This window comes from Juglans regia, chromosome 11 (genome assembly GCF_001411555.2).
Source record: "Juglans regia cultivar Chandler chromosome 11, Walnut 2.0, whole genome shotgun sequence".
Taxonomy (NCBI): Eukaryota; Viridiplantae; Streptophyta; class Magnoliopsida; order Fagales; family Juglandaceae; genus Juglans; species Juglans regia.
The window spans coordinates 13,134,414-13,156,322 of NC_049911.1; the positions used below are offsets into that span (position 1 = coordinate 13,134,414).

The 21,909-nt window shown below is 38.1% G+C and overlaps 1 long non-coding RNA gene across 4 annotated transcripts; it reads left to right on the top strand.

Annotated features, from left to right (window-relative positions):
- Window positions 1-8,597: 8,597 nt before the first annotated feature.
- On the top strand, window positions 8,598-21,840 carry LOC109000358. 4 transcript variants are annotated; one of them, XR_004797596.1, is made up of 7 exons: window positions 8,598-9,265; window positions 12,201-12,239; window positions 14,047-14,695; window positions 14,819-15,047; window positions 19,228-19,523; window positions 20,435-20,483; window positions 21,562-21,840. It is a non-coding gene; the product is annotated as an uncharacterized LOC109000358 (long non-coding RNA). The 4 variants fall into 4 exon arrangements; XR_004797597.1 differs by lacking the exon at window positions 19,228-19,523 and having other exon boundaries at window positions 8,638-9,265; XR_001997508.2 differs by lacking the exons at window positions 19,228-19,523; window positions 20,435-20,483; window positions 21,562-21,840 and adding an exon at window positions 15,145-15,744 and having other exon boundaries at window positions 8,643-9,265.
- Window positions 21,841-21,909: the final 69 nt, after the last annotated feature.

Consider the following 21,909-nt stretch of genomic DNA (forward strand, 5'->3'; position numbering starts at 1 on the left):
GAGATGTATTGTTTATTTGGTTCTAAGAAATTAGAGAGAAGAATCTTGATAAAATTGAAAGTTGTTTGAATATGATTTTTAAGGAAAATTTTATATTTGGATTTGTAAAAGTTGTTTTGATTTATATGTTTTGGTAATGATTGGATGAAGAGTCATTAAGAAAAACTCACGAGAAGATTTGAGTTATTTCATTTTTGAATGAAAGAAATATGAAAACATTAATGATATTAAAAATTATTAGATTTATCTTATAAAAAAATGAGTGAATAGGATTAATTTTGATACATAAAGAATTTGATCTCATATATTCACTTTTTAAGCTAACTCATCCTATAATTCTTAATCTTTTAAGTGGTGAGAAAGTTGGACCTATATCCGAATGAGTAATGCTACTTATCACCTTAATTCTCATAATCTTTTAATTATTTTATGATGTGTCATTAGATGATTGAAGATTATATATGATATTTCACTTGTGAACCTGGCGTAGCGGAAAGCAACAAAGACAAAAAAAAAAAAAAAAAAAAAAAAAAAAAAAATCTGTGTTTCCTACGAACAATGGAATCCAAATAAATTGGAAAAAACACCACAGTAATACTTTTTGCTTTGAATCAATGATATCCCAATTACAATACTCAGTCCTCATATAAAGGAAGGTAGAACAATTAAGGAAACTTATTTAGAATGGAAAGGAGCTTGCTGTAAAATTAACAACTAAGGAAACTTTATTCGAATGGAAATAAAATCTGCAGAAAATAAAGACTTGGCTATCTTGATCTCGTTTGGAAAGCTGTAGCAACCTTCCACCATTCTTGGCTGAATTTTCTGGTCCTTCTCTGATATCTCGCGTTCTACATCAGATTCTTCTCCACTTGGGATGAAGCTCGACCTCCAGCTGTGTTTAGGGTAGAGTAGCTCATCTGGTGAATGGTACTCGAAGATATCTGCCACGTTGAAAGTAGAAGAGATCGACATATTATCAGGGAGGTCAACAACATACGCATTATCATTAATCCTCTTGACAATCCGACATGGGCCAAACTTTTTATTCTGCAACTTGTTGTAGGTCCCTGCAGGAAAACGTTGTTTGCGAAGATGAACCATCACCAAGTCCCCCTCTCGAAAAATTTTAGCCGCCTATATTTGTCCGCTGCTTGCTTGTAGCGTGAGTTAGCTCTTTCCAAATTAAGACGAACATCCGAACGAACTTGCTGGATTCTTGTTGCCATGCTCTCTGCTTCTGTACTGAGTCCAGGGAGCTTAGGAAGAGGAATTAAGTCTAAGGTGTGCTTCTGAGGTCGAGTATAAACAATTTCAATGGGCGTCTTCCCAGTTGATTGATTGACCTTGTTATTGAAAGCAAATTCCACCTGCGGAAGGCAGACGTCCCATTGTTTCTGTTTGTCCCCTGAATTGCATCGGACCATGTTGCCCAATGTTTGGTTGGTCACTTCTGTTTGACTATTTGTTTGTGGGTGGCAAGTGCTGCTGTACTTAAGGCTCATGTCAAACTTCTTCCAGAGGGTGATCCAAAAATGGCTGAGGAATTTGACGTCTCTATCTGAGGTGATTGACTTCGAAATTCCATGAAGTCGCACAACTTCCTTAAAGAAAATGTGGGCAACGTTAGATGCATCGGCCGTCTTTCGACAAGGAATAAAATGAGCCATTTTTTAGAACCGATCGACAACTACAAAGACAGAATCCACTCCTCGTTGAGTTCGTGGGAGACCAAGCACAAAGTCCATACTTACATCCTTCCAAATGTTCTCTGGTACAGGCAGGGGGTGTATAATCCAGTATTTTGCGATTGCCCTTTCCCCACTTGACAGATGGGGATTTTTGAACAAATCTTCCCACGTCTCTCCTCAATTGGGGCCAATAGTAACGTTCGACCACTAAGGCTATGGTCTTAATCTCTTCCCACATGACCTCCTAGACCACCCCCATGCAATTCACAAACTAAGAGTTAACGTAAGGATGCCCGTGGTAGGCAAAGCTGGTTGCCCTGAAATAGGTACTCGTCTTGAATGTCGAAGTCAGTTGCAGGTTGTTTGAGTTTGCACCCCCTCTATACTTCTGCAAAATCTTCATCCTCCACATAGAGGTCTTTAAGCTGTTTAAAACCAGTGATCTCAGTCTGTAGGGTGATCAAAAGCTCTCCCCGTCGGCTGAGAGCATCAACAACTTTGTTGTGTTGCCCAAACTTGTACTTAAGGACCATGGTAAATTTTTGTATGGATGTAACCCACCTTGCATGCATTCGGTTCACATGGTTTTAATTGTTGAAGAATTTCAGGGCATGGTGATCATTGTATAGTACAAACTCGCATTGGATTAGGTAGTGCTCCCAGTGTTTCAATGCCCTGATGATTGCATAAAACTCTAGCTCATTGAAAATCCACTTGCATTGTGCCTCATTTAACTTCTCACTGAAAAACTCAGCAGGTCTGCCTTCTTGTGAGAGAACGGCCCCGATACCAACGGTGGAAGCATCGCACTCCACTTCAAACAACTTCTCAAAACAAGGGCTGTAGACAACTTCTCCTTAATGATAGCAAAACTCACATCTTGGTCTTCGCCCCAATGAAATCGCCCCTTCTTCATACATTCCTTGATAGGTGCAGCAAGTGTGCTAAAATTTCGGATAAAACGCCGATAGAAGGTGGCTAGCCCATGCAAACTTTGGACTTGGGTAATGGTGGATGGGAAGGCCACTCCAGGATGGTTCAGACTTTTTCTTCATCTACATGCACCCCTTCCGTGCCAACAACGAAGCCAAGGAATAACAACCTGCTGGTGAGAAAATTACATTTCTTCAAATTGATGTACAATTTATTTTCCCTCAAAACTGAAAGTACTTCCCTCAAATGCTCCATGTGTTGCCGTTCATCTTGACTGTATAGGAGGATATCGTCAAAATACACGACAACGAACTTGCCGATGAAAGGTTTGAGAGTTTGGTGCATGACTCTCATGAAGGTGTTGGGTGCATTGGACAAACCGAAGGGCATGACCAGCCACTCGTAGAGTCCCTCCTTTGTTTTGAAAGCTGTTTTCCACTCATTGCCAGGCCGAACTCTTATTTGGTGGTAATCACTTCTCAAGTCGAGCTTTGAAAAGACCTTCGATCCTGCAAACATATCTAACATATCATTCAGCCGTGGTATAGGGAACCTATACTTTATCGTGATCTTATTGATGGCGCGACTGTCCACGCACATCCTCCAGCTACCATCTTTCTTTGGAGTAAGCAACGCTGGGACAGCGCATGGGCTCATGCTTTCTCGAATGAGTCCCTTACGGATGAGGTCCTCTACCTGATCTTGTAGGATCTTGTCCTCGTTGGGACTCATACGGTAGTGAGGTAGATTGGGGAGACTGGCGCCTGGTACCAGATCAATGTAGTGTTGAATGTCACGTAGGGAAGGAAATCCAACTGGTAAATCCTGTGGAGCAATATCTGAAAATTCCTCTAGTAGTGCCGAACAAGTGGAGGTGACTCAAAAACTGCTTCCTCTGCTCTACCCTTCACAACCAGCGTTATGATTTCCCCACACTCTTTTGCGTCAATTAAGAACTGGTCTTCTGGTATGGTGAGGAAATTAGCTTTCTTCTCAAGCACCGTAGCATCATGAGGTCGTTCTCCTGTGGGCAGCAACACTACTTTCCGTTCATGCCACCAAAATGTATAAGTATTGTCGCGCCCCTTATACGTGGTGTCCACATCGTACTGCCACGACCTTCCGAGTATCACATGACAGGCATCCATCTCCACAACATCGCAATCTACCACGTCGTTATAGAATTTACCGATTGAAAATGGGACACGACAGGTGGTAGTTACCATTGTTTCGGCACCCTTCTTGATCCAACTAGTTTCATACGGTTTAGGGTGCTTCTGTGTGTTCAGCTATAAGGTGGAAACCCGCACCCTTGATACGATATGTTCGTAGCTCCCGCTATCAATGATCAAGTTGCAAACTCTTTGATTGATGGTGCAGCGGGTTTTGAATATAACATGCCTCTAGGTATGATCTTCTTGTTTCGGCGCCAAGAGTAGCCTCTGGATAACACAGTTCACCAGGTCCCCTTCATCCCCTTAGTTGGATCATCACCATCCACCAGGTTGATAGACTTACGCGTGGGACACTCGTTGGAGAGATGTCCTGGTTGGTTGCAGTGGAAACACTTTATGGCTATTGGTTTGCTGTAAGGATTTTGGCAGCTCGGCCCCTTTAGTTGATGGAGTGACACTCGGCGCTCTGGTAGGGGGACGGGTAAGCTGTGATTCAATCTTCATGGCTAAGTTGACTGCTTCTGATAGGGTCCATACGGCGTGCAGTGTAACTTTATCCTGTATGGTGACGTGCAACCCACCAATGTACCTCGCCACTTGCTACCCCTCAGTTTCCGCAAGGTTGTTCCGAGAATTCAGGCGATAAAACTCTTCAGTTTACTCATTGATGGTCCTAGCACCTTGTCGGCAATTTTGGTATTGCTGATATAGAAGTTGCTCATAGTCTAGCAGAAGAAATCGTGCTCTCATCAATCTCTTCATTTTAGGCCACACATGGACGGGTTGTTTACCCTGGCGCCTTCGGTTATTCTGCGTTTGTTCCCACCAAGCAGATGCTCCACCGCATAGCTTATAGGCCACCAATTTAACTTGCTGAGCCTTTGGTATCTGCATATAGTCGAAGAAGTTTTCTACCTCTAGGAGCCAATCAAGGAAACTTTTGACATGGAGATGACCGTTAAAACACGGTAAGTCAATTTTAATATTAAAGTTGGTATTACCATCCCGAGCTCTTTGGTTTCCTCCTCCCACCAAGTTCTCAAGTTCTTCATCACTGGAGGAGTTATCTCCAGCATGGTCTTGCCGTGGTGGTCTAAATCCTCTGCCCCCTCCTAGCCTCCTTTCGTTGTGGTCCCTATTGCCATCCATATGGACATTAGTGATAGACCTTTGAATCTCCTGTAGCATGCGTTCGATCCCTTCAAATCGTTCTTGGTTTTGTTGGTTCTGTGCTTGGATAGATTCCCAAAGGGCTTGCGCACCAGGACCCTCATTCTGGGATTGATTGTTTTCATTTCTTGCCATTGAGCCAGCCACAACCATGCTCTGATGCCAAATTGGCGTAGTGGAAAGCAACAAAGACAAAAAAAAAAAAAAAAAATAGGACATCTGTGTTTCCTACAAACAATGGAATCCAAATAAATTGGAAAAAACACCAAAGTAATACTTTTTGCTTTGAATCAATGATATCCCGATTACAATACTCAGTCCTCATATAAAGGAAGGTAGAACAATTAAGGAAACTTATTCAAAATGGAAACGAGCTTGCTGTAAAATTAACAACTAAGGAAACTTTATTTGAATGGAAATAAAATCTGCAAAAAATAAAGACTTGGCTATCTTGATCTCGTTTGGAAAGCTACTGCAATCTTCCACCATTCATGGCTGAATTTTCTGATCCTTCCCTGATATCTCTTGTGCTGCATTAGAACCTATCATCTAAGACTACATCATAGATGATGAGAAATAGATGATGAAAAGGTTTTTCCTATCGGAATAACAAAAGAACCATTCAATTCAAGTTTTGAAAGAGAGCAATATAGCGTCAAGTTGCTCAAATCAAATAGAATAATGATATCTACACAATATATTTCACAATATATTTTACACCACTTGTTTTAAAGTGAGATTATTTTTATAAAGTGATGTTATTTTTATAAAGTATTTTACTAAACTACCTTTCATTTTAAAATATAGTTGTGTTGTTGTAAAAAGTGATGTGTGTTGATCATTTTTCAATCAAATAACAGCCACTTGTTCACAAGGAACAACCCAAGTTTTCCGTTATTTTTTGAACTAGACTTTAACCACTAGAATCCCACCACGTGTCATCCCTATTGGCCCCACCTCTCCTACACACTCTCGCCCTATATAAGCACTAGCCCGTAACGTCCTCCCTCTGCTTTTCCATTTTTTTCCTGCTCGATAAGAAAGAGAGAGCTATAGACTAAAGAGGATTATTGAGATAGAGAATCGTGATGGCCGCAATTGCAATATCTAAACCCGCAGAGTCAGAGCCCAACAAGAAGAACAAAATTTAGGTCTCCAACACCAAGAAACCACTCTTCCTCTACGTCAATCTAGCTAAGGTATAATTCCTCCTTTGTTTTGTTCTTTTTAAATGTATCTATTTATTTTATTGTTTATTTTGGTTTTGTTTGGCTTTTAGGAAAATGTAGGATACTAAAGGGAAGTAAATCTGTGCTAGATGAGTGAGATGCCATCTAATTTTGGTTCTTTTGTTGTTCTTAATCTATGATTTTGCACCAACAATTTTTTTTTTTCCTCAGCGGAAGACAATGCTCAAAATTCAGTAAACGATTATTAGGGTGCTGTTGAGGCTAGGTATGATGTAAGTAAGGATGGTGAATTAATGGCTTGTAATCGTTATGGTGTATGGTAGATTTGCGTATGAACTGTTTGTAAAAATGAAGAAATGAAAATAAGGAAGATGAAGAAGATAAAAGGTGATCACGCCTTGGAGATTAGAGGTCCCAATTCCTCCAAAGAAACACTACAGTACTGCTCAATGTTTGTCCGAATACCCACTACACAGTCCCTGCATCCCTTTACAGCCATCATCCTAACGGAATTTGGTGGAAAAGACACACTTGACCCTTAACAAACTACTTCTAGAACTTACTAATTAAAAGAGACGTGAACCACATTTTATTACAATGCATAATAAAGGAACGTAAAATAAAATGCCCAGATTTATCCTTATTAGAACGGCACCATATGGCTGGCCATCAAACGGCATCGCATCAGCCTTAGCTTCATCACTTCAAGACTTCACTTCGACACTTCTCAGTTCTGCCCGACACCACCTGTTGCTTCTTCCACCTTCGCCTACTCTGGGTCTTCACCTTCTAACCCACCCGAGCTGGACCATAACATTCTCCCCCACTTAAAGAACCTTGCCCACAAGGTGGGGATAAAGTTCTTGAAGTTTCCACAATGGTTCCCACGTAATATCCTCGGAGGAAGCCCTCGACCATTTCACCAGTACCTCGGTCAGCGCTCTGTTCCCTTGCCTTTTAAGGCGTCGATTGAGTATGATCTCCGGCTCAGGTTGAAGATCCCCATGTTTATCAACTGGAGGAAGGGTTGGTAAAGGTTGGATCTGAAACCCTAGCTTTTTCTTCAAACATGAGACGTGGAATACTGGATGGATTTTTGAAGATGGTGGTAGGTCCAGACGATATGCCCCAGTTCCGATTTTGTGCAACACTTGGAAAGGCCCGAAAAATCGCGACGAAAGTTTCAGATTCCTGCGGAGGGCCACTGATTTCTGGCGATAGGGTTGGAAGCGCAGGTAAACCCAATCACCCACTTCGAAGCTCATTTCGGTTCTTTTACGGTCAGCAAACAACTTCATGCGATTTTGAGCCCACTCTAAATTTTCCTTTAACAGTTCCTTAATGTTTTCTCTAGGCTTCAGCAGTTGATCAACAACATCGGTGGAAGAGGTTCCTGTTGAGTGCTTCTCTAGACTTCAGCAGTTGTTTAGTGCCAATATAGCATCTTAAATAAGTCTCAAGGCACTTGTTGAGTGCTTCTGTCTGACCATCCGACTGAGGATGGTAAGCTGAGCTAAAACTCAGTGTGGTCCCCTATAGTGTAAATAAAGTCCACCAAAAAGAACTTAAGAATATTGTGTCACGATCTGAAACAATCGTTTTAGGGAGACCATGAAGTTTAAATTCCCCATCCAGGAAGATTTGAGCCACTTGCTGCGCAGTATAGGGATGTGCTAGGGCAAAAAAATGTCCATATTTGGTGTAGCGATCCACTACCACCAAGATGACACTGAATCCATTAGAGAGGGGTAAACCCTCAATAAAATCTAGTGCAATGTCTGACCAAGCTTGGCTAGGTATGGGTAGAGGTTGCAATAGTCCAGGAACAGGCACGGTTTCAGTCTTGTTTACTTGGCAAATATCACATTCTCGGATCATCTGCTTTATGTCTCTCTTCATTCCCTGCCAGAAAAAAATCCCTTTTTGCCCTTTGATATGTCTTGAGGTAACCCGTATGGCCCGCATGAGGATTAACATGAATATAGTGGAGGACTTTATTTTTGAAATCAGAATCATGTACCAACACAATACGACCTCGCTTTAAAATAATACCTTGTTGAATAGAGTATCCCTTAGGCACCTCTAACTTGTTCTGCAACTTGTCCAGTAAAGTCACCATCGCGGCTGAGGAAGAATAACTCAACTTTAGTTCCGTCAGCCAATCTAGTATGGGAAATGATACCATGGCTAAATACCCCTCCCCTTGTTCCTTATCTTCATCCCTTCTTGAAAGGGCATCCGCAACTTTATTCTTCTTGCCCTTTTTATATTCAATGGAGAAATCATACCCCATGAGCTTTGTAAGCCATTTTTAATGGGCTGCCGTGCCTATTTTCTGCTCAAGTAAAAACTTCAAGACTTGTTGGTCAGTCTTAATAATGAAAGACTGACCCAACAAGTAAGGCCTCCATCGTTGCACTGCCGTGACTAAGGGTCTGTTTGGGTGTCCAACTACTCTCAGCTATTCTTGATAGTTCTTGTACGGATAGAGATACTCCACCATCCAAACAGATTAGAATATTTGTAAATAACTTTCAACCCCATGTGACTCTACTGTGTTTCGAAGGACTGAGCTCAATGGTAAAAAGAAAAAAGTCTGCCCCCGAGGACAACATCCCCTCATCCTTCGCAGGGTCTTCTTCCCCAAATCACCCGAGTCGTCCTCGCACAGCTGGGAGAGAATCCCCCCACAGTGAACCAAAGACTCACCCGTACTCGACCTCTATCTCCCTCTCTGCAATACCATTTCATGTCTCTCCCTTTCTCTCTGTGTCCACAATGTAGTACGCGAACCTGATGAGTTGGGAATCGAATCTCTCCATCGTGATTCGCTGCTCCCTCACCGAACGCGTGCTCCATGCTCCATCCCATCTCTACTGAACGATTTCGATATCACTGGGTTTTGGCAGGGTATTTTGTCTGAGGAAGATTCGATTCCTCAACCCGTGCCCCTAGAATCCCACATTTTCCTGATAACTATAAACCACCCATGGCCAAAGCCACATTACGTACCAGCCAATCGAAGTCTAGGGTTCGAAAGCAACAACACTCAAGATTTCATCCCACCACATTATTCATCACGGGGCCTCAGACGTGATCCTTTAAGGTAACTACAAATCCAATCCCTATTCTCTACTTTACTGAATCTGCTTCCATGGGCATGTCTTCTATTAATTTGGTAGATATTTGGAAATTTTTATGATTGCAGAAATTATGAGCCACTGAACTATTTCTATACTTACTGATTTGGGTATTGTTCAGTAGGCTTTCAATTTTGTGTTATGGCATTAACGATAACACAAGAAAACTGAGCCTTGGCTTTGTTAAATTTCTTAACTTGGATTTGTAATTTGTTTGTTTATTTGAGGATTTATATCGCTAGTCATAGAAAATAATAACATTGGGAGGGAAGAGATAAAGCACCCCGCTTACTATTGTATTGTAACTTATTTCGGATGGATAAAGCCATGTTTACTTCAGTTTAAACAAGCCAAAACAGATGATCAGATTAGGGTTGGGATTAGGCCTTAGTTGAGTAGATAGGCCATGCATTTTTTTGAGTATTCTGTTAGAACTAGTATGGAGTTAGGAAACATGTGGTATAAATGCTATTTTCACTTCTGCACCATAGGGACAATGGCAAAAAAGCTGTATCAGAAATATGTTTCCTATTGGACAATATCATATACTACATTTCATAAGGAGAACTCAGGTGTAGTTGGGAGGTTTTTCCCTCTAATTCTTACTGATATATGCAGTGAAAATACGAAGGGATTGGACATTTGGGTTGAGCATTTTCCATGATCGTTACTATTTTCCTAGGAGTGTTTGAATAATTTATTGAAGTTTAACAGAACCTTTCACCTTAGAACTTAGAGATGTAATTTTTGGGTATGAATGATTGGGCTTCATAGAGATAAAATAGACACAAGGTTTGGAATTTTTTTATGGTAAATGTAGATTTATAGCAGTAAGTCTATTTGCAAGCATAACTCTTTAGTTATTTCCTAAAAGCATTGATGTTTGAAATTTTTTTATAATTATAATGAATCCCACAACAAGTGTGTTTACACCACGGCTTCTAAGCATAACTCTTTATAGTAAGCTGCTTGTCTTTTCCTCCACAAGGATGATATGAAATGGTTTTTATTGTATTTTTTTGTAATGTTGTTATAACTAAAAATTCTTCATTTATTTGAAAACCAATCATTTCTCATTTCTCTGTGCTGTTGCACAAAACATGCACAAAACATGTTTTCTGATGCTCTATGCTCTACTATCTTGCTCCTAACATTCGAATTTAATAGACAATTAGCTGCCCAATTGTTGTTAGCCTTTTTTTCCCCTTAAACCAACACATTTTCTGATGTCTAACTTCAGAATTAGTATGTCCATTGTTCCATTGTTCCAACCAATACATAGAGCATAAAGTGCACAGCCAGCTCTTTAGTGGTGGATAATGGATGGAAAATCCATTCGGTGCCTCGGTAATGGCTGTCATGGCCACTTCCACTAATTCTAACTAAACATGTTTATATATATATATAAACATATATATATATATATATAGCCCTATAGCCTATAGATTTGGTTTCAACTTTACTGTCTCCCTCAAGAACATCATACCCAAAAACACTATTTCGAATTATTCTCCCACTAATATATCCATAACTAGATAACCCTTATCTTAGATTGATCCATGAGATATTTTCCTATTTTACTTTAAACTCAAACCCTCCTTATTCGAAACTATATATAGTGATATGTACATTAGAATAGGAGTGGGAACTGCTTATAAGCCAAACATTAATCTATGGTGTTTGAGATAATTTATTTTTTACAATCGTAGATTATGTTGATTTGAATGAAATGAAGCTGTTTTTGTTGGACTCCCCTGCACTGTGAACTCAGAACATAAATATTTTTTTGATTTGAATGAAATCAAGCTAATATTGGTTTGTTGTGTTTGAATGTTGTTTTTGTTTGAATATTGCTTTATGACATGAAATCAAGCTAATATTGGTTTGTTGTGTTTGAAATGAATCTGTTTTTGTTGGACTCCCCTGCACTGTGAACTCAGAACATGAATGTTGCTTTATTAACTATTATATATATATATATATATTTAGGTAATTTATATATATATTATATAGAGCTCTGTTTGCTGTAAAGATTTCATATTGACCAACTACCTTGTTTGCCTATCCCAACACAGGTCCTCCAAAACCTAATCTACGAAAAATTGTCATATTATATATATATATATATAGGTAATTTATATATATATATATATATATATTATATAGAGCTTTGTTTGCTGTAAAGATTTCATATTGACCAACTACCTATCAAATATATCATAAAGAAAGCTGCAAACATCATTGACAACAGATTCTCTTTTTAAAAATAAAAAAAATTATATGCATTTCATTACTTGGTTTTTCTTTGTTTTTAGTTAAGTTCGAAATATACTGAATTGAAGATGTATTCAGCTGCTCTTTGTGCAAGTCTAGTTGGCGCAAACCTCACTGATGACAGATTCTGTTTTTAAAGCAAACAGAATTCTGGACTTTTTATTATACAATTGGCTTCTGTTTTTAAAGCAAACAGAATTGCTCCTGTATGTATGCTGTTTTTAAAGCAAACAGATTCTGCTTCATCTAGTTTCAGATGTATATCTGTCCAATTGCCTACTATGGCATACAATTTGATTAACGTCGGTTTTTATTTGGTCTAAAAAAAAATCTGCACCTACACATTATTAGTTGGAATGGTACTATTTGCTCCGCCCTATTTATCTGTGGACTCCCCCTTCCTCTCTCAATTTGGACTAATATAGGATTGTTGCTTTCAATATGGATTTTGATTGGGAACACCAGTTTTTATTTGGATTTTGATTGAATAAACCCAATATGGGTTTAGAATTTCATTCAATTCAATAAACCCATATTGGTTTCAAATGTAAACCATCAATTTAGCATTTCATTTTACTTAAATTGCTTCTCTTGTGCCTGACTTTTTTTGCGGTTTATCTATTACAGCGATACTATCTCAGATCTTCAACGCATGCTTCGAGGGAGGTATGAATATTTGTTTTTATTAAAAATGGATCCATGCGCATTGGGCTATTAGTTGCCATGATGTTTACAAAGCACTAGACTATTTTAATTTGTATTTTTGCCTTATTAATTGTACACATGATTTTTACCATATACATTGGACTATTAATTAACATTGGTACCATATTAGTAAAACAAATATGTTACTATTCTAATTAGTGAAACAATTAGGTTACTATTCTAATTAGTAAAACAAGTATGTTACTATTCTAATTAGTGCTATCAAGGGAACATTGGTACCATGTTATTTTACCATGGTACCAATATGTGAGTTAAAGTTGTATGTGAATATTTTAGTGAAACCATATTTATTATTATTTCACATTTTGGAAGAAATATTATGAACATTCTTTTAACTAGTCAACTACTACCTAGAGAATATGTGATTTTATTGGATTAGCTCGCATACTTATGTTTGCAATGAGCAGCACTCCATGGATGAGTCTGAGGTCCAGCGTGATCACGAGTTGTGGACCGAGGGATTGGAGGAGATGTTCGTAGACGTTCTCTACCAAGAGACCATTGAAGGAAAATTGGTTGGGTCGAAGATCACCAACCGTGATCATCTGAGACTTGCAGAACAGCTGTCTTGAGTTGGGAGGAAGGCAATTGATGCCTCACAAATTAGGGGGAAAATCACTCGCTTGAGGCAGAGGCTACGAATGTTCACGGATTTAATGGGCCAAACAGGAATGGGTTGGAATCCACATACAAAAACTGTAATTGCCACCGACGAACATTGGGCTAACGTAATAAAAGTAAAACAATTATGAAGAATAGTTTAATTTGTTGGGTCCATGTTCGAGTTATATGCTTCGATTGATTTCAGGTTGTTTTCTAGTGTATATGACAATTATAATATAAGTTTTTTATTTGGGCTAGGTGCGTAGTCAATGGAGGAAATTCAAGACTAATGGTTGTCGAGACTACGATCTACTATGCACCATTTTTGGGCAGCCGGTGGCGACGGGTGTTTGCCATTTTGCGTCGACGCAGCAACCCCCTACGAGTGAGGAGGAGGACCGACTTGAGGAGGAGGTGAGGGCAAGGGGCCCCGTACTGGGAACTGCCACGGACGTGCCGATAGATATCGATGGGCCAAACATCGATGCGCCAGCTGGGAGACAGACAAGCTCATCGTCGAAGAAGGGAGCCGGTTCGAAGTAGCATATCCCCACAATTTAGCAAAACTTTGGAAGTTATGGCCGCCACCGCCGCAATGAGAAATGAGTTGGATAAGCAGTTTTTAGAAGAATGTAGTAGAAAGCGAAGCAAAGGCGATGAGACTGAGTTTGGTTTGGATGCATCATATAGCAAGTTAGGTGTTGCTATGAAGTTTTTGGATGAGATTACCCCGCCGCTCCCTGCACATCAATATAACAAAGCAGTAGAAAAGTTTATGCATGACAAGGCAGTTGAAGCATTCTTAATGATGTCATCGAACCGCAAAATTGATTGGATCTGGGGGTTGCAGTGACGTAGCTTGTCTCTTGTCGGGAAAATTATATTTTTATGTTTGCGGATATTATTTGTCATTGACATTGTTGTTTATGAGCTGCTTAGGTAAACATTTTTATTGTGCTTGTTGTTTATTGATTTATGGACAACGGTTTAGATGAACATGTTATAATTACCTTGGATTATGAATGCTTATAATTTATTAACTTCAATTATTTGGCTTGTGTTTTATTGTTATTCTATTAAAGAATTACTAGTTATTAGGATTGATCAAGTGTTAAATCATTATTAATCAATTTTCACACAACAGAATGGATGTTGGGAATGAGTCAGATGATGAACCGTAAGTAGAGGCAAATAACCCCACCGAAGCTGGCTCAAGTGGTAACCAACCTCCAAGCCATGACGATTACAAAGCTTGGCGGAGACGTGGAGCATCTAGTAGTAACTAGCCTCCAATGTGGGACGAATACCTACGTACGAGGATGCGTGATGATTCGATTTGGGATAACATGTTTATGTTTACAATCGCAGCAGCAGAGGAGAGCGCATTGCCAGTGTTTGAGCGAATGCCAGAACACAATATCGGCTTACGTGGACGAGACTATATAATTGCAATTCTCAATGGACATCCGAATAACTGTTGGAACTTATTTCGGATGGAGATATATGCATTTGAAGCGTTATGCAATACATTGCGGGCGAATGAATATCTAACATCAACAAGAGAGGTTTCTGTGGAGGAAGCTTTGGCAATGTTTACATACACAGTCGCACATGCCAAAGTTCAACAAATCACAGCCGACCGATTTCAACACTCTACTGAAACAGTTAATCGGCATGTGTATGTAGTGATGGTTGCCCTATGTAATATTGCTCTTGATGTAATTGCACCTACACATACTACTGGGGTAGCACCATATATTCAAGGCAATCCAAAACATTATCCATGGTTTGAGGTAAAAAATATTCTTACTCTGGTTTTAAAAAAATCAAATATATGGTTCAAAATTAAGAGACCATAGTTGGTCCAATTTTATTAAAAATGGGATAACTCACAATTTTTCAATATATGATTGCAGAAATGTATTGGTGCAATTAACGGTACTTATATCGATGCAGTGTGCCTGCCGAGGCAACTAACGCGTATCTGTCTCGTCATCAACAAGTTAGCCAAAATGTACTGGCAGCCTGTGATTTCGACATGAAATTCACATTCATATACGTTCTGGGAAGGCACTGCCCATGATGCACGCCTATTTATGGATGCATTGAGTCGTCCAGGAATCGATTTCCCATTGCCTCCTGAGGGTAAGAATTATTACCCATTATTTATTGAGTTAGCATTTTTTGTCATGATGTAACGTATGATTCCCTTATGATAGTTTTTTTGTGATTTGGTTTTTAGGTTATTATTACTTGGTTGATTCCGCCTTTGTGTGCACACGGGGGTTTATGCCCCCGTACCCCAGGGTGCGGTATCATAGGTCTGACCGGCATAACAATAGCTCATTATCTGGATATCAAGATTATTTTAATTATCGACATTCTTCCCTCCGGAATGTGATTGAGCGTACATTCGGTGTGCTAAAGAAACGATTTCGAATTTTGAAATCAATGAACCCATACAAGGTGACACGACAACGGTATATTGTCATTGCATGTTGTGTCATGCATAACATTATTCGATCAATTATACCAAATGATAAGATATGGCATAAATTTAATAATCCGAATCTTGCTGAAGGACAAACTGTTGAGGATAACCCGGACCATTCAACACATATGCCTGACATGTCATCTGCCTCAGCACAAGCCATGGCTGGTACCAGAGACTCTATCGCAATAAATATGTGGGCACATAGGGAGGCCCATTCACACTTGCTTTTATTTGATTGTATTGTATGTTTTTATTTTTTTTGGACATGTTTGCAAATGTTGGAATTTCTTATGTTTTCTATATTTTGGGATTTTTGCATGTATGAACTAATTATAATTTTTATTATAATAGCGCAGTTGCAAGTTGTCATCATAACATGTTTTTTAGAAAAAGATTGATTTTTTTATAAATTTTTATATAAACAATTTCCTATGATACAAAACAAATTACGAAATGCATAATAATTTTGAATATGTTATTGTCCCGGTCGTCCATTCAAATAATTTTGATATAGGCACTTGTGTTATATATAAAATTTGTAACAAATAAAATCACTATAATATATAAATAAAAAATAAAATCACTATAATATATAAAGAAAAAATAAAATTACTATAATATATAAAGAAAAAATAAAATCACTATAATATATAAAAAAATTACTATAATATATAATAAAAAATAAAATCACTATTATTTAGAGCTATTCCTTTGTTGAATTCCGACTCCGAATAGATATTCGGAGCTACTCCGAAGTCCGACTCCGAATTCTGGAGTCACGAACGGAGTCGGAATTTTTAGAATTTTGCACACCCGTAATAATATTTATCACTATTATATATAAATAAGCAATATTTTGACAATAATATATAAATAAAAAATTAAATCACTATAATATTTATCACTATTGTATATAAATAAAAAATAATATCACTATAATATATAAATAAAAATTTAGCAAAACTATAATATTTATGACTATTATATATATGAAAATAAAATTATTATAATATTTATCTATATTATATATAAATAAAAAAATATTATTTTTAATAATATTTATCTTTATTATATATAAAAGTAAAATAAAATCACTACAATATTTATTAATATTAAAAAATCACTATAATAAAATCATTATAATATTTATTACTAAAAATAAAATCACTATAATATTTATGGGACCCACACATTTTTCAACTACCTACTCAAAAGTCAACAACTCAACATACTTCACACATCCAAACAACTCAAAATACTCTCAATGGGACCCACAAACTCACTCCAATCTCTACTCATAACTATTCACAAACATTCTCAACACTTCTCAACACTTTTCAACACCCAAACGTACCCTAAGGCTAGTAGTTCTTTTTCATATGTGGATAGCAATAGCGCTTTCCCTTTTAACGCCTTACTCATATAAGCCACCGGTCTTCTTTCCTGCATTAAAACAGCACCCATTCCCACTCCACAAGCATCACATTCAATAGTAAAATGCTTAGAAAAATCTGGAAGTGTTAAAACAGGAGGATGTGAAACTACCTCTTTTAGGTGGTTAAAAGCTTGGGTTGCCTCATTGGTCCAGCTGAAAGAATTCTTTTTTAATAGGGTAGTAAGAGGTGCTGCAATGATGCCATAGTTTTTTATGAACTTCCAGTAGTAGCCGGTTAGTCCAAGAAACCCTCTTAAAGATGAACTTCCGGTAGTAGCCGGTTAGTCCAAGAAACCCTCTTAAAGATTTCAGATTTTTTGGCATAGGCCATTTCAGCATCTAACTAATCTTTAACCCATCGGTTTTCACTCCTTCCACGGAAATAACATGGCCCAAATAATTAACTTCCTTGACCCCAAAACTACATTTTGATTGCTTGGCAAATAGCTGGTTGTCCTGTAATAAGTCAAGAACTTGTTGCAAATGGATTAAATGATCTTCCCACGACCTGCTGTAAATGAGTATACCGTCAAAAAATACAAGGACAAACCTCCTAAAAAATGGTTGAAAGACCCTGTTCATCAAGCCTTGAAAAGTGGCTGGGGCGTTGGTTAGTCCGAAGGGCATTACTAAGAACTCGTAATGTCCTTCGTGCGTGCAAAACGTTGTTTTTGCAACATCCTCTGGTACTACACGAATCTGGTGATAACCGAATCGTAAATATAATTTTGAAAACACCACAGCACCAAACAACTCATCCAGCAGTTCATCTATGATTGGTATTGGAAATTTATCCTTTACCGTGTGCTGGTTCAAAGCCCTATAGTCAATACACAATCTCCAACTTCCATCCGCCTTGCGGACTAACAGAACGGGTGAAGAAAAAGGGCTGGAACTCGGCCGTATGACTCATGAATTCAAAAGGTCCTTCACTATGTTTTTAATTTCTGATTTTTGGTAATGGGGGTGACAGTAGGGTTGAGTAGAAATTGGTGGGGTTCCTTCTTTTAAAATTATTTTATGATCTTGTAGCCATGAGGGTGGAAGACCCTTAGGCTCATCAAATACTATAGAAAATCTGTCCAGCACTGCTTGTAGGTCTCTTCTTAGTGTATCTTGAGAATTCTCACAAGTTACAGAGAGTAATTGTAAGAATAACCCCCTGCCCTTAGTCACTTCAGTTTTCCACCATTTAGAACTTCCTTCAAATGACAAAGTGCTAAGTGGAATACCCTAGAGGCAAAAGTTCTTGCCGTCATAGAAAAATTTCATAGACAATTTTGAGAAATCCCACATAATCGGGCCCAAAGTTTTAAGCCACTGTACGCCCATTACAACATCACAACCACCCAACGATAACAGAAAAAATGAAGAGGAGAACGTGTTACCTTGCACTGACAAATCCAACTTGCTGCATAGACCAGTGCTGTTTATACTTTCCCCATTAGCTACGCGAACTGAAAGTTGGGTCGATCCCTCCACTTGAAGTTTAGCTTGTTTGGCAATGGAGGGTTCTAGGAAGTTATGGGTACTCCTAGAATCGACCAATATCACCATTGAAATGCCCTTAGTCCGCCCAGCCAAATGCATGGTGTTAGCATTTGGGGTTCTTGCTATTGCATAGAGTGAAATTTCAGGGGCATCATCTGAGTTAGGATCTCCCTTATCATCGATGTCTTTAGAATCATAAAATTCTTCTTCTATCTTGTCATCAGTAGTCTCTTCTTCTCCTTGAAGTAAATAGAGCTTAGGTTGCTTGCAAACATGAGTAGGGTTCCATTTTTCTTCGCAATGGTAACATAAGCCCTTTCGTCGTTTCTACTCCATTTGCATCGATGATACTTTCTTTGTTGGTGTATAAGGAACTAATGCTTTAGAGTTACCACTATGCTGTCCATGAAAATGACCCCCTTCCTTATGAGCAAACTGATGTGAATCACCCAATGGTCTCCATGGTTTTCTAGTGCTCAATAAGTATTCCTCTTGGATTTTTGCTAGTCCAAAGGCTGCGTTCAAGTTAATAGGACTAAGCATCCGAATAGGGAGGCAGATTTCATCCTTTAAGCCGCTTAGAAAATAGCTTAATTTATGATGTTCAGGAAGGCCTCTTAGCCTATTCGACAAAGACTCAAGTTGAGCCTTATAAGCAGCTACTGTGGTGGTTTGTTTTAAGCATGTTAATGCTTCCATGGGGTCATCAGAAGCTATGGGCCCAAAGCGTATCTGAAGCGCTCGAGTGAAAGTTTCCCAGTTATTAAAGAGAGCACTCTCAAGTGCATCTTGATACCAAATGAGTGTCTTACCATTCATGTGATAGGATGCCATCAATAGTCGTTGTGCCGGTAGTGTTTGGTGATATTCAAAATAATGATGTGCTTTAAATACCCATGCTGCAGGATTCCCACCTTCAAAATTTGGAAACTCCATGCGGACTCCCCTGTGAAAGTTCCTCCATCCCTCATGAAGTTCTAGCTCACGTTCATTATGCTGCTCTCGTTGATGAGTCTGGTTGGCCACAACAGTCCTCATCATATCAGCCATTTGACCAAGTTGTTCCTGAATTTCCTGGAGCTGCTCTTCATGGGTGTCGACCTGTTGTTGCAGAAGTTCTTGGTGGTGCTTGGACCGTGTTCCATCAGCCATTGGATCGGCTGTCTTTGGTACCAATTTGTTAGGGTGCTGTTGAGGCTAGGTATGATGTAATCGTTATGGTGTATGGTAGATTTGCGTATGAACTGTTTGTAAAAATGAAGAAATGAAAATAAGGAAGATGAAGAAGATAAAAGGTGATCACGCCTTGGGGATTCGAGGTCCCAATTCCTCCAAAGAAACACTACAGTACTGCTCAATGTTTGTCCGAATACCCACTACACAGTCCTTGCATCCCTTTACAGCCATCATCCTAACGGAATTTGGTGGAAAAGACACACTTGACCCTTAAAAAACTACTTCTAGAACTTACTAATTAAAAGAGATGTGGACCACATTTTATTACAACGCATAATAAAGGAACGTAAAATAAAATGCCCAGATTTATCCTTATTAGAACGGCACCGTATGGCTGGCCATCAAACGGCACCGCATCAGCCTTAGCTTCATAACAACGATTGGAACCAGAATTGGCCAAAATGCTGGAAAATGTGATGTAGAAAAAAATCTCGTTTTGTTCATCGTTCTTGATCTATGTAAATGTGACGATTATTGCAATTATATGTAGAAAGAAAATCTTGTTTTAGATTCAACTGAATATGATTATGGTGGAACGAAAAGAAAACTGGCTCTCTCTGAATTGAATGCATGCCAATGCAAGTGGTTTACATCAACGTAAGAATTAGATGAGGCTTAACATGAAATTGAACCAAAATTGGCCAAAATGCTGGAAAACATGTAAAAACTGAAAACATGTAAAAATTGAATCAAATTTGTTTTTCCTCTCTTTCTCTATAAGTAGTTTACATATATGTAAAAACTCTGTTCTTTTCAATATAAGAAATAGGGCTTGCTTGACATGTAAGTGAACAAGAACTTTATCAATTGCAATTCTTTATTTATAATAATCCCTCTACAAGTAGTTTAATGTAACTCATATTTTGTTTGATGCAGAGGTAAATACAGCAACACAATGAGGTTGAGCTTTCTGCTTTGGGAATGGGTACATGTTCTTAAAACTATCCCCCATTGAGCTTTCTCCATTTCTCTCTCTACTCAATGTTTGATAGCGGCAGGGGAATTTGATTATATTATTTTTAGAAATTTCATCCATCAATTCATGGGAAGATGATTTAATCTTATCATTTTTTATATACTTTTGGTTAAAACATGCAATTTTTATGTGACAAGAAAGAATAGAGAAACGTTTGGTTCACAAAGAAAGTTCACAAAAGTAAAGCTTACAACTAATATGGCTTGTTGTGGTACATTAAATTATAAAACACTTTTTGTTGTAAAGTAGATCTAACATATGATGTGTGACCACATTAGTTTGTGAGTTTTACCGTTGGAAAATCTTTTTCTGGTCTTAGCACAAAACCTAATAGATATTAAAAGTGAAAAAGATTTGTAGGAAGGACAACTAATATGGTACATTAAATTATAAAACAATTTTTGTTGTAACATATGATGTGTGAAAAGTAAAGCTTACCACATTAGTTTGTGAGTTTTACTTTTGGAAGGTCTTAGCACTTCTTGATAGAATATTAGCACAAAACCTAATTGATATTAAAAGTGAAAAAGATTTGTAGGAAGGACAGCTACATTATGCATATTCTGACAAGTTTCAATGAGCATTTAAATTGGAAGGAATGCGAATAAACTAGTTCCCCAAAGAAGAAAACATGTATTTTTTTTTGGGGGAAGTTGGGGAATGGAAAGGAAATAAAAAGACCGTTATTTTTTTTCCTCTGCTTCATGCCCTATGGAATACATTTTGAGATTCAAAATTTTATTTACGACAAAATAGAGCTATATAATAGAAATAAAAGGATTTCTGTGATATTATATCTATTGTCTATTGGTTTTTCCTTATTTGCATATTTAAAGTTTTCTCCTTTCTGTCCCTCTTTATCAAAAAATTAGAGCGAAATGTGTTGGGTCATTACTCTCTCTTGTTCTGTTCCTTTAATTCTAACTATGCTCAATTTAAATGTTGTTCCTTTTATTAAATAGACAAAAAAAAAAAAAAAAGCTTTATATCATTTACTCGCTAAAATTGTCAAGATATTTGATTACAGCAACAACTGACTCTCTGATAGACACTGTTGCAACAACTGCACCAGAGGGGTGATTATTAGATAGTCGTCCCAGAGTAGGGACACACGGTACTCCTTTCCATCCCGGACCGGACCGAGTAATGTTTTCAGGTTCCGGACTGGGCCAAGAAAAAATTCGGCTCCGATGAACAGTCCTAAATTGGTGCTGTCGATAGTAATGGTCTAATTTTCTATTTTTTGTCTGAAAATGTATTTTCTAGGAATCAAAGCTTGTTAGCAATGCTATCATTTTTGCGAAACTTGTCGGTAGAAATTATAATACTTTTATGCCTTTCCTGATTGACATCAGTAATTGCTAGCATAGGTAAT